Source organism: Telopea speciosissima, chromosome 6, assembly GCF_018873765.1.
Source record: "Telopea speciosissima isolate NSW1024214 ecotype Mountain lineage chromosome 6, Tspe_v1, whole genome shotgun sequence".
Classification (NCBI taxonomy): Eukaryota; Viridiplantae; Streptophyta; class Magnoliopsida; order Proteales; family Proteaceae; genus Telopea; species Telopea speciosissima.
In genome coordinates, this window is record NC_057921.1 from 13,630,058 (window position 1) to 13,644,366 (window position 14,309).

General features: G+C 42.3%; 1 pseudogene; it reads left to right on the forward strand.

The window, feature by feature from the left end:
• The first annotated feature begins 4,389 nt into the window (after positions 1-4,389).
• On the forward strand, positions 4,390-7,053 carry LOC122665456 (annotated as a pseudogene).
• The last annotated feature ends 7,256 nt before the right edge of the window (positions 7,054-14,309 follow it).

Consider the following 14,309-nt stretch of genomic DNA (forward strand, 5'->3'; position numbering starts at 1 on the left):
GTTACACGTACATACACGATAACATTTCACTCACCTGGGTATGGTTCTAGAAATTCAATTACAGTTTCAGTTTCGACTGCAGTCTGGTAGTAGGCCTCAAGCGTGAGATCAAACCCTGGATATAAATCAGAAATACGTTATTTAACATTCCCAACCATTTTTGGATGCCCTAGGGTTGACCTAGGCTCACTGGGTTGACTCGGTGTACAGTTGGTCATCACTTGGAATTCTCTGGGCCTTGCACTGGGCCTTAGTCCCGGTGCATCATCCAAAGATTGTGGCCTTAAGGCAGAATGGTCATTTACCACATTGGTACATATTTTTAGGTTATTTAAGCTTCACAGTACAGTCCCAAACTTGGCAGTGCTGCAGGACCATCTCAAACAGGGTTTCCAAGCCCTATGAGGCCCACTTGGGTACCCAAGGTATTCATTCATGTGAATATGTGGGGAGGGGTATTTTGGTCATTTATCACCTTTCTACACTGATTTGTAGCCCATAGGTGAAGATCCCCAAGTCAGATCAGCATTTCTGCAAACTTTCATTCACTGGGCGATGTCTGCATCGCCCAAAGATTGTAAAAATGGGAACAGGCTGAGATTTCAATGTTTTTGACCATGGGCAGTGCATGGATCTTCTCCCCATGCATGTTAGGTCATCATGGACCCCCAGGGGTGTACCTTGCACTGGTCCTTGTGGATTTTCACTTGGGCCTACCACTTGGCTGCCAGGAGCTGCCCAGACAGCGCAGTGAATAGTAACCCACCATATCTTCAGTTGCAAATCAGGGTTTTGGCTGCATGCAAGGCTGGATTCACATGCATTATAGTGTTCTAGGGCGGTTACAACTCAAGGCTAGGTTGCATGCAGCCAGGGCACATAGATCTGAGCCCAGACTGCCTGTTCTTGGTGTAACAGGGCAGTGTAGTCTGGCATCAGCTGGATTTCGGTCTCAGGTGAAGAACAGCCATGTAAACATCATCAAAATGCTCAGATCCTTCATGCATCATGTTTGCATGTTGGATCTGAGATGGTTCATGGCAGCCCCCAGCTGTTCTAGGCTGCCAATGGCCAGACAAGCTTCAAAAACACAGAGATCCATGGAGAATAGCAGTAAACCAGTGAGAGCAGAAGGTAGGGGCAAGGATTTTATACCTGAATTGGTCTAGGGCTGCTCGAACTGGGCCTTGGAGGCAGGGCTGCTCCTCCTTCCTTCTCCTTCCTTCCTCTTCCCTTCCTTTCTCTTCTTCTCCTTCTCTTTTCTCTCTTTTCTTTCTTCTCCTCCACTCTACAGTTTCAACAGTAGCCAAAGCTCTAAAATGAGCTGAGGTACCCCTATTTATAGGCCAGCCCCTAACTAGGGCCTGTTTGGCTGCCAAGGCCACTTTTAGAAATGCATTTTTCACCTGATTCTTTGCCATTCTGGGCACTGAGGTGGGGTCCACAGTGATCCAAGGGTATGAGGTGGTCCCCCAGACTCCCCTCAACCTATGGAGGGTGTCCATGTCCAATATGGGTGGTCCCCATAGATTAAATCATTAAAATATTCAGTTTTTCCACTCTGGGCAATGTCTCTAGGTGATGTCTGCATCGCCCAGAGATTTTAGCAAGGTTGTATCTCTGTGGGCTTGCATAAGGGTTTGACCTAGGGTCAGGGCCTTGCACCCACATGTCACCCAAAGTCTTTTACACCTATTTTCAGGGGTGGGACCCACATTTACGGAGTGGAGAGAGAGTACCTGGAGTCCAAGCAGTACATAATGCTATGGGCTATGCAACTGTAGGGATCTGCAATCCATCTTCTGACAGGTATGTGGGAGGACATCCTTGGGGGTTCTCCATTAAATTCAATCACTGGGGTGATACTCCACAGTGTGCTTAGATGCCATGTCAGGGGTTCCTGTCCTTTAATCAAAATTCCAACCAGTCAGGGGCAGGGTTTGACATGTATGGTTTGATTTGCTCATTGGGCTCAGTGGAGCTCATTCCTTGAGGATTCCCCCTTTTAGATGTTGATGCAGGTGTGGTGGAACCAGGTGGTTTTGGGTATGTGATTCCTAAGGGCAGTAGTGACGATTGGTGGACTCCTAAGGTTAAGGAGCATGGACCAGATTGCTATTATGAGATGTGCTACTAGGGAGAGTAGTGACATTGGGCTGAGTGACCTTATTTTGAGATTTATATTATTATTTTTGATTTCTTGTCATGAAAAATGTATTATTTAGATAATATGTAATACATAAACCCTGATAGGAAATGGATAATTTTTGATAAACTGCTACAGTTATGGTACTTATGGTATAACATAGCTTCTGCTACTCTGATTATTGGTAATATATATTTGACATTCTCTTCTTGATCTATCATGTATGGTGTGGTTGAGTTAGCTTAAATACTGCATCAATGATCCTAGTGGGAGTATGGAGCGTAAATGTATGATTCAGTCACATATTCTTGTGGTATAGGAATCGGGGTGTGACACAGTGGGCGATAGAGGGTGGGGGTAATGGCTATGATGAGCAGAGGTCGGGGAAGCAATAGCAAAGGCAAATAGAGGAAAAGAGTTCACAAGGAAGTAGTCAGGAGGGAGGAGAGAGCAGTGTTGTGGCTGCAGAGACGAGAGATTGGGCAATGGGGCTTAAGGTAGGGTGAATGCAAGGCCAACAAGGCATGATAGGGGTTCACAGCAAGGTGGTTGCTAGGTCGATAAGTGCTTGGAGACGAGAGATAGGGGCAAAGGGGGGCTCAAGGTAGGGTGGCTGGAAGGCTGACAGGGCACAACAGGGATCTTAAAGCCGATAGGGATATACCTGGGCCACGATCCTCTCTTCCCTTCACGAAGTTTTGACTTGTTCTCCAATTTTGCAGACAACTAGTCCATCAAGAACTCGGCTAGTGACTCCTTTCCCATCTTCAATAATCCCTCTTACAAACCATGTGAAACTGTCTCTACAATCAATCTATGCTCATCACAGCGGGTAGCACCTGATTCTGGTGCAATAAGTCTGATGGTATTCAGGATAGTGGTGGGGGAGAAGTAGCTGATAGTGGGGAGGGGTAGATGTAGGGTCAGTGTTTCACGGTCGCAACATGCTGGTAGCGATGGTGGATTAAGGGTGATGCAAGTCAGCAACAATGGATGGCTAAGATGCTTCCTGACTCTTCGGTCAATAAGATGCTAGCATACAACATTAAATTATACACTCCTAGTGTTTAGATTCTCCTCCCATAAACCAAATTTAAAATAGGAAGTTATATAGTCTTTTAACTGTAACATCTCAAATCGTTTTGAAGGAAGAAAAGAAAGAAAAAGAAGTGACATCTCCAATTCAAGTCAAATGGTTGGATCCAAGACTCTTATTGCCTCGACCTCCTCCTTATAGATTGTTGTTGCCTAGACCTCAGCTTTTTGGAAAATTATCTGCTCCATTTCCTACTCGGTCCATTTCCCAAGTCCTTCTAATAGGGGGTGGACCCCACCTGGGCGGTGTGTTCAGGCAAGGGTTTGGGTGGTCATTTTTGCCTCCTATTAGAGGCACTTAGGGAAATAGACCGGGTAGGGAAATGGAGCAGATAATGATCCCAGCATTTCTTGCATGTCTACCCTTGAGGATCCGTACCAATTTTGCCTTAACCTACCGTACCCGCTCGATCGTTAGGTGGATCTTTATCTACTCCATTTCGTTGCCTAGTCCATTTCCCCAAGTCCCTTTAATAGGGGGCAGAAATGACCACCATACCCCCTGCCCATGGGGTCCACCTCCTATTAGAGGGACTTGGGGGACTAGACCAGACAAGAAATGGAGCAGATAATTTTCCTAGGTATTGTAAAATCTCTTCCTTGTGTCCATTGGATTTTTATCTACTCCATTTCCCCAATTTCCCCACTCATATGCTTGACACATGTCACACCTAGATCCAACGGCCGAATTTGAATTGAAAATTTTGACTTTTCATTTTTCACGTCCTCTCTCTCTCTCTCCTCTTTCATGAACTTCTCTTCCATATCTCTCTCTACTCCTTCCACTCTCAAGTCTCAAGAGAAGCCGTCGGAGTACCCATCGGAGAGACCCTGCTGTGAACCTCTCTCGGTCTGCCGATGGCATAGAGGCTACTCTATGAGTCATCGAATATGACAGGGAGAGAAGAATATGACTATATTATAGTTCCTTGTTCAACTTTGATTTTGATTTCAACATTACCTCTACCAGTCAGAATAGAAGTAATTTTGTAGGTTCTTCAACAGTTCCAAGCGTTAAACCCTTCCATTTCTCTTTTAAGGGTCCCAATTCATAGGGTTTCTAAAGCCTTCGATTCAAACCCTTATCCCAGTGCAGCCAGTTTCATCTCTCACCTTTTGCTTTCAGATCTTTCGCAGTATTCAGCCATATGGGTCTAGAAAGCGATGATCTAGAACCTCCTAACCCTAAAGCCAGAGAGATTGACCCAACTGATCACTACATTTGCTACGGCGATATCCTTGGCAGAGGAGCTTCCAAGACTGTCTACTGGGGATTCAACGAAATTGATGGAATCAAAGTAGCTTGGAGCCAAATCGAGCTCAATTGCCTGTCACAGAAGCCACAAGATATTGAAAGGCTCGACTCCGAAGTTTACCTTCTGAAGTCTCTAAAGCACAACAACATAATCAAGTTTTACAGTTCATGGGTCGATGATCAAAACAAAAGCATCAACATCATCACCAAAATTTTTAGCTCAGGGACCTTGAGACAATACAACAAGAAGCATAAGAAGGTAGACATGAAGGCCATGAAGGGTTGGCAAGGCAGATATGTTGGATTTATGTGTCCATCAAACCTAATTCGGCCCGATTTGGTCCGGTTTACTTTGTATTGAACCTTTTATACATTTTGGTTTAATATTATCACATATGATATAAAATTTTTGAGCATTATGTTTCCGTAAGGTTTACTTAAAATGGTAGTCACAACTAGGGTTTGGGCTAGGCTCCCTTATCATATGGTCGTCACATTGGGTATGCCTAAACATGTTGATGTCGGGGTACGAATGCGAGCGCATATTATGATGTGCATTGGCGAAGAATCTACTTTGTCGATTCCCTCATGTAACTGCCAGATATAGGATGGGATAGACATGTGTCACCGAGACCCTGTACCTGAGAGGACCTCGTCACTGTGAAATGTGACCACATTCTTTGGATCATCAATGACTAAGATTCAAGAGAGTCAAAGACGGTGTTTTGAGAATTTGCAAACGTTTTGTGAGTAAGAGAGTTACTCAACATGGTCACTACTGCCCGTTTGGGGAACATCAAGATAGAGATTGTCTATCAATCGGAATCTGGATCCAATGTCGTTTTAGAAATGGTTTTTGCAAAACTTATTTTACATAAAATGATAGATTATATGTAGTTTTATTTGAAAATATTTTATCGTGTTTTGCGGGATTCGATCATGTACAGAGACGCTCTCGTATGGACATGTTCTATAGAATGGGGTTTGACAGCACATGTGAAAATGCCCTAGATTCCATAATGGTGATGTTGATTAGTGGTGGGTTGGTACATAATAATTAATTATTATGTGAGGGTATAAATGGAATTTGTTATATAATTAATTGTTTATTTAATTTATTGGATATGGTGCTATTTTATTTATCCATTAAATATTAAATAAACAATTAATTAACTATTCCCTATTAGATTCTGCTTCTTCACCAATTAGAGGCCCATCATGTTTAAACAGGTTCAAGTCAATGAGGAGAGAAAGTGTCAGGCTCTCATTGGTAATCATCCAAGCAGGGTTTTAGAAACCTTATTATTTAAACACACCCAGGGGAGGGGGCAGCCCACATTTTCCCCACCTTGGGCAAATTTTGGCTCCCCTCCCCCTTGGACGAATTTGGTTCTCTCTCTCTCTCTCTCTCTTGATCTCTTCTCTCTCCTTCTTTCTCTCTAGTTTTGAGAGTTAGGGTATTCGAAACCCAGAATTGTGCTTGAAGATCTGAAGAGACTTTTGAATGATTTGGAGAACCTTGGTTGCACCATTGCAGGTTCAAATCTATTTACCTAGTGTGCTCTTTGGAGGAAGAACCACTGTCTATTGGAGGAGCAACACTTGAGGCTCAAAAGGTTAGCAATTTCTTGTTAATTCCTCTTTTATTTTTAATTATATGATAATCATGAGATGTGAAAGAAACCTAAATTTTGATCTCATTCCGCTGCGCATTTGGGTATGGGATGGATCACTCTTTCCATAGGATGGAAAAGAGATGAAAATAATCTTTCTTTTGGATCCCAAAATTTTATGAGACATGAAAGAGAAGGACTGGGATATTGGTTATTCATACCAAACCCTAATTGGGTCATAGTAGGATTTCCATGGGTGACCATGGGCAACCCTAAAATTTAAATAGGGTGCCCTAGGGCAACCTAGACTTTCCAATAGTTGTGAACCCAAGATAATTTTTATTTTTTTTGGTTTCCCAGGGGAATCAAGGAGATGATCCCATGACTGCATTTTGACTAACAAGATCTTAATGGGTCTCGATTATCTTCACAGGCACAGTCCTCTTGTCATACATAGGGACATCAAATGTGATAACATCTTCATCAATGGCAACCACGGTGAAGTTCGCATCAGGGATCTTGGATTGGCAACGGTTCTACAAGAGACAAGGGCTCGGACCTTGATCGGAATGCCAATGTTTGTGGCACTAGAGTTGTATAAAGAATATTACAATGAATTGGTGGATATATATTCCTTTGGGATGTGTATGCTTGAGATGGTGACTTTTGAATTGCCTTACCGTGAATGTAAGAACCCAACTCAGATACACAAGAAGGTAATGGATGGAATAAGGCCTAGTGGGTTATCTAAGGTGAAGGCTCCTAAAGTGAAGAGGTTCATTGAGAAGTGTTTTGTTCGAGTAGAGGAAAGGTTGTCTAGCTAGGAGCTCTTGAAGGACCCTTTTCTCCAAACTCAAGATGGTCTGTGTGATTACAAGAAGGTAATGGGTGGAATAAGGCCTGATGGGTTATCTTTTTCAGTAGAGGAAAGGTTGTCTACGTAGGAGCTCTTGAAGGACCCTTTTCTCCAAACTTAGGATGGTCTCTTCAAACTAGGGGTGCAAGTTTGGCCCTATTTGCCCGAACCCGCTTTGGCCCACCCTGAGCCTGAATGGGGCCTATGCTTAGAGATTTGGCCCTGAGGGGTGGGTCAGGGCTGACAATTTCTGGCCCTAAGTCAGGGTCGGATCGGGTTAGGGTTGAGGCCTCAGGCTAAGCTTGGCCCAGGCCGGCCCGACCCGGATTTAAGTTATACTATAAAATACATATTGATATAATATATACATTATAAACTTTAAAGGTCACCCACATTTTTTATATAATATATTATATATGAAGACAATAAGTGATATAATAAATTTTATCATAGTGTTATTTTATGTAAAATTGATAATGTTCTCCCCGAGCCATTCCAGCCCATGCATTTCTTTCCCCCTCCCCATGATCAGGGCCAATCAGGATCAGCCCGGCCCGACCTTGAGGGCGGGTCAGGGATGGATTTTTTTGGCCCTAAGTCAAGGTCGGGTCGGGCCTGGGCCCAGCTAAGGTAACTTAGGGTTGGGCTAGGGTTCTATAAAACCCGGTCCAACCCAACCCTTTTGCAGCCCTACTTCAAACCCAAACCCAGATGTGAAGAACTTTATTTGTATACAAGCAATGTGAATTGTTGCAATTCTTCCATATATATGATTCTTTCTTTCATTTTTGGCAACCATGTCAAATTAACATGGATTGAAGTACAGTGTACATTGCTCTCTTACTAGCCACTAAGGAAAAATTCACCTAAATCCTATTTGCAAAGAACAATGTTGGTCCATTGGCAGTAGTGGTAATGGATTGTCATTGTTGGCAATGAAGTGTAAACATGTTCATAGGTGTTTTTGGGAGGTTTTGGAAGTGTTCAGGGGCATTATATTCCTTTTACATCACTCAGGGGCAGTATAGTAATTTGGAGAGAGAAATTAGGTGGTGGGCCCCACACACTGTGGACCCCACAATGGGTGTTTAACATGGCTGAGGTGCCAGCCAAGTGGTCGGGCGGTGAAATGGTTGAGGTGATAAAAAGGTCGTACCCAGTCCACAAGGCTCCCGCGTTTAGCAGGGTTTGGGGAGGGTTAAATTTACGCAGCCTTATCCCTATTTCCAAAGAGGCTGTTTCTAACTTGAACCTGTGACCAAGCATACAGCAAGTGAACACTTGCTACACTTTTGAAGTCCATTCTTAAAAGAGCATCCCATAGTTAGCCTAATTTTGGCCTCATTTCCTTATGAAGCTTCTGTAATCGTTTTGAGCTTTTTAGGCAACAAGGGTTTTAATTGCAATTTATTAACAATTTGGTCTACAAGGGTATGAAAAGATGAAGATAGGGGCTTGGTTGTAAATTACAAAAATTAAGGCTTTAAGACTTCAAGCTTTCAACGATTGGATTTTTTTAGAGAACTTTTATGTTCTGAAAAGATTCCATTTAGTGGAATATTATTGGGTTTGAAAAAGCGCTAGTTGACCGTACTTGATTCTTGAAGAGATAATGTAGATTTTGGAAAGGTAAGGCACACTTCTCAAGAGTTCTACTTTAATAGCTGAATTTATGAAGGCTTTTCAAAGATAGCCTTTAGATTCTATGTCTTGGGATCTGATTGGAAGTTCTTAAAGAGTTTTTTTTCTATTTCCAAGTACTTCATTTATTATGTGTATTGAGCATGCTCCAAATGCTCTCTCGAGATGCCAATAGCGAAGCCCTGGTTCGTTGATGTTTCTTACATCTGGCATAAATCCAGATCCAAGGGCCAACATGCTTTCTCTCCAAAGGAGACAAGATGAAGGATCATGCGCGAATTGCGCCGTACGTATCAACCACAGCACAACACGTCATCTAACAACTTATGTGATTAATCTTTACTTTTTGATTTTGATCCAACGCTCTTTATGGCGCCACAGTACTCGATGCACATTTGATGGTCCCTATTTAATGAGATGATGTGCGCCCTCATGGTCCTCTGATTCTATGCGTCGCCATCTCACCATACACCGGTGTAGAAGATTCCATTCTGAAGCTTCTTATTAGACAAAATTAAAAATACCATAACTCCCTCATCCGATGGTCATTTTGGTCCATCCAAATTGTAGTGTGATCATTTTGAAGAGCTTTATCTCCCTATAACAAAAAATTAGTGTTATTCATTAAAAAATCAAATTTCTTGAGTGGAAGCTCTCCTCCCTTTGAAGAATGCATTGAAATTAGTTCATCATGTATTATGAGCATTGTTTTAAAGGCCCATTGAAGTGAGGATGTGTGTGTGGTGGTGCTCCATTGAAGTAGAAGATCTCTATATTGTTGATTGTTGAGTATTGATGGTGGTTTGAAGCTTGTCAATGATCAAATAAAAATAAGAAGGGGTGCCAGTGTACTTGAAGATTCAAGTCTCATCTGGCTTATGATCAGTTCAAGATTCTAGTGATACCTGGAGATTTCTGTGAAGCCACTCAGAGTGATATTGTCAGGGGGTAACTTCTAAACTTGCAAGTCTTTTCTATTTTTGCATAGATTGAATATTTTGATAAATCTATGGCATATGTTGTTGTAAGGGAGTGAGACTTGTGTGTACTTTGTTTTTGATTCATATATATTGTAACTAGTTAAGTGGGTGCTTGACTAGAAGAGGGGTAGGTGCCCTAGCCTGAGTGGGTGCTTAGCTGGAAGCAGGTGTTGCATCACTTGGACTGTAGTTGTAGTTAAATTTGCAATCTGTATTGGGTAAATACATAAGCCTGGTTAGGGAATTACTCCGTGGATATAAGCGACTTGTTGAACCACGTATACCTTGTGTATTGTTTTTGTATCTGTTTAGAAGTGTTATGTGTTATAGGATGGGGTGCACAACCTAGTATGCCTGGCCACATGGTGGTTGTAGTGTGGGTGTGCATGTGAATAATATGTGATTGTTTGTGCAAGCAAGTTCAGTGGAAAATAGTTGGGAGTAAAAATTGGAAAGATTTATTGACCCTAATTTACCCCCCTCTCTGTTAAACCTGGCCCAAACTGACTGGGAACCTTGCTTGTAGGATCAAAGCCTGAGGTCACTCACTCAAGCACCTTGTGGTGTATCACTCCGGTAATTATGATCAGTGAGGAGCCCCCACTGATGGCATCCTACTTACTAGTAAGAAGATGGGTACCATCACCATGCAATTGCTCTATGCACCATTAGATGTACAACTCCCACACTAGGTAATCACTCTGTAATAAATTCCTAGCAGCCATGCCCACATTCATACCTAATTTAACTTGGTAAATGTATGGGGGAAAGTGCCCAGGTGAAAGCCCAAGCCCTTGTGCTGAGCTAATGCAAAATCAACAAAAGCTGCATTCTCTGGGCGATGCACCTAAACGCCCAGTGCAAGTCCCAAAGTTGTTGGAACCTATATTTTTCATTCCAACCTTGTGGGAACCATGTGCTTTGCTATTGGAAACAAAAGAGGGGTGAAGAGCCCGTTTGAAGTGGTGAAGGTTAGACCTGAGAAAGTACGAAAGAAAGTACGCCCAGGGAGCGGTTACGAAGTCACTTAGTCCTTTTTTTGGGGCTTCCGCCTTACACACGGAAGATTAGATTGCCTGAATCATGAGTCTTATATACTATGTTACGATCACCTCATATATTCATAATGATACCATGAGCGCTTTAGGGCGTCCCCAAGATATGTTTTCAGATACCGCTATACAATTACAACCTGTCTTTGCTCAATGGATACAAAACACCCATGCTTTAGCACTGATTAGAGAATTTTGCCTCTCTACCGCTCGTACGAGTTCCTGGGCCAATTCCCATGCTTCTTCTTCGGCCCGTGGGTACCTTTTCCCTTCGAATGACTCAATACTAAGCTATTGAATTAGGGCAATATTTCTCTCGATCCCCTAGGACATATAGGAGCCATCCTCCAACCTTAGAACCATGTGGACCCCATCTACATAGAGTTAAATAAAGAGAAGCAAGTGAAAAATGCATTTTCATTGGGGCAGCCTTAACCAAACAGGCTTTAGTTACCCAAGGCCTATAAATAGATGGCCCATTTTTAGATTTTATTTCCTACTGTTCAAAATGTTGGAGAGGAAAAGAGAAAGAAGGAAAGAGAGGGAGAAGGAAGGAGAGGAAGAAGAGAAGAAGGAGAGTGAAGCGTAGGAGTCTTGACCGAATTCTCTAAGCTTGAAGGTAACCCCCATAGAACCTATCCTACCCCCCCCCCCCTCATGCTTCCCAGATTCTGTTCCAGGTATGTGAATCCCAAAGACTCAACCATATAACCATATCCTACCATGTTTCCTTGTTTAGAATCATGTAGAGTGCATAGATGAGCCATGGATTATTGCATACAAGCCTTCTTGCATATGTTTTTCTTCCCTTTATACTGTTACAAGCTGTAGGTGCATAGATTTCCTATTCCATCCATGTGAATAGAGACTAGTGAATAGAGCAGTCTCATGCTAGATCATGTATGTATCACATAAATGATAGAATAGAGACATGGATTCTTGCATGTATGTTGTGGTTATTGTTTTATAGCGTAGATTTTCTACTGTAATAGGTAAATATAACCTGAATTCATGTTGTTTATGTGAATTAATGGTGCCTATAAGTCTTATTATAGCCATACTAGCTTGATCCTTTGATGCATGAACCCAATCCAGCAACCCATAAGCTAATCTTGGTTAGGATCATGTAAGCCCATTACAATAGCCTCAATATAAGTGTTACTACCCTCTGGAGTCATCCCAAATCGAATTTGGGGTGAAACCAACAAGCAAATTCTGTTTTAGACTCAGAAATCTCATGTTAAATAGGGACTGGGCAATGCACTGGGCGTTACACCCAAATGCCCAGTGTTGTTGTTTATGGTTAGACTTGATCCTAGCCTTTTGGATCCTCACCCACAGCCCTAGAACAGCTTGGGGGTTTTGAAAATCATCTTAAAACCCTACCCCATCCACCCTTGCTGATATCCGTACCCTGAGTGCACCAATGGACCCAAAGGGGGTCAGGAACCAACACTGTGTCATAGACCAACCCTGGGGGGGATCTTGCCATCACTTACCAAGACTGTTGAGACTAAGAGTAAGTGAAACCTATGGAAAAATCCATAAAATTGTTGTATTTTGCATCTCTGGATAATGCACTGGGCATTTCACCCTAAGGCCCAGTGCAAGTCCCAGAGATTGCTAACTTAACTGTCTGGCATCCAAATCTGAACCCAACCTACCCTAGGCTAACCCTAGGACTCTAACCCTTTCTAAACAGTATTTAACATGTTTTAATGGTCCCATTAACATAGGTTATAACCTGGGGTACGAAGTGCTATGTCAGAGCCCAATCGAGACTAGGCAAACCGAAGGGCAAGCAAGACTTGAACAAGGTGAGTGGAAGTACACCATATGTGTAGGTGTAACATGATTGATGAGTCAGACAACGATAATAAATTTTATTCTACTGTCTTAATTTACATTCTCTTGTTTCATTGGATCTGTATTGAGAACTATTGATGCAACTGCTTATTTATAAACTATTAGTTTAGATGCCGTAGATGGCTTGGAAACAGGGCTGGTGGTGGCCCGTAGAATGGGATGTGGGGTACCACCCGACTCGTACTATGTCATATAGAATGCATATGATAAGGGTATCATCAACCGTGCTACGAACCATTCCCAACAGGGGTTAAGGTGTTGGATGTCCGTGAGAGAACTAATACGAAGAGTATTTTTTGGTTGGGTACCCATCTTCAAGAAAGATGGTATCACAAACCAATCATAAAGAGCTGGTCGGGCTGACCATGGAGAGGATGCTGGAGCCGACTGGTTTTCTCCGACAACTCAATGGGTGTATCATAGGAAGGGGTTAAAGGCCCGCACCAAGGATACATGTATTGGGGATTGTAGTAGCACTTTACCTGCCTTAGTCTAATTGTTAGGTGGATTAATAATAACAATGAACATTATCCATATAGTCTCATGGTTGTGCTTGCATGTGTATGCATGTTTATATTTCATTCACGGGCTCGGTGGAGCTCATACTCTTGTATATTCTCTTTTAGATGATATTGCAGGTGGATATCTTGATGGCTGGGAGAATCATCACCAGCAAGAGGGCGATGTTGATTTTGACTATGTGGGTCTGGACCCTGACGGAGATTATCCCTCTGGTGTGGGTGATCAGGGTGACCCTCGAGGATGATCCTTGAGGGATGGGGCAGCTTACTTAATCTAACCTTAGAGATTCTTTTGGATAAATAGGATCTACTAATTTCCCTTCTTTTGTTTAGCTTACTTGGGCTTTTGTTTCTTGCTCACTTCTGTACGCATGTAAAGTTATTAGATAGAGATGTATAAACTGCCTAACAAGTAATGGTTAAGAACAGAACAATGATGTACATATTTCTTAAAAGGTTTAATGATAAGCTTTTAGCTTCCACAACACTCTATATTCTATTTATCCATTGTTGTGGGTGTGTGTGTTTGTGAGTGATATTAATTGCTTTTGGATTCTGGGGATTTGGCGGAATGTCATCATACATTTCAGGTCACTGGTTCAATCCTCCTGGGGGGTGGTTTGGGGCGTGACACTCTCAGTGTCAATCTGGGAACTTCAATCGGTATCAAAGCTTGGTACCCCAGGGAGGAAGTTTAATAGCTTCGAGTTTAGATTTGAAAGGTAGTGAAATGGCATCACATGATAGTCATGATGATCGCAGTAGGATTCCCTATTTTTATGGAACAAGTTATAGATTTTGGAGAGTAAAGATGGATGCCTACCTGAAATCATTAGGTTACAATGTTTGGATGGCAGTCATGGTGGTCACAGTAGGATTCCCTATTTTGATGGAACAAGTTATAGATTTTGGAGAGTAAAAACGGAGGCCTACCTGAAATCAATGGGTTACAATGTTTGGATGGCAATCAAAGTGGGATACACTCCCTCCACATCTAAGATTGTTGTTGAGTCTGAGATGAAAAAGTTAGAGAATGATGCAAAGGCTCTAAATGCTCTTTATAGCTCCCTATCTTCAACTGAGTTTGCCAGGATTGCAAGATGTACAACATCCAAGGAAATTTGGGACAAACTACATAATGTTATGAGGGAGATGAGAAGATAAGAGAAGTAAAATTGTAGCATCACAACAATATGTTTAAGGGTTTGAGAATGACTGAGAGATGAGGTTGTTGAACACTACCTGAACAAAGTAAATGAGATTGTCAATTCCATTAGAGGATTG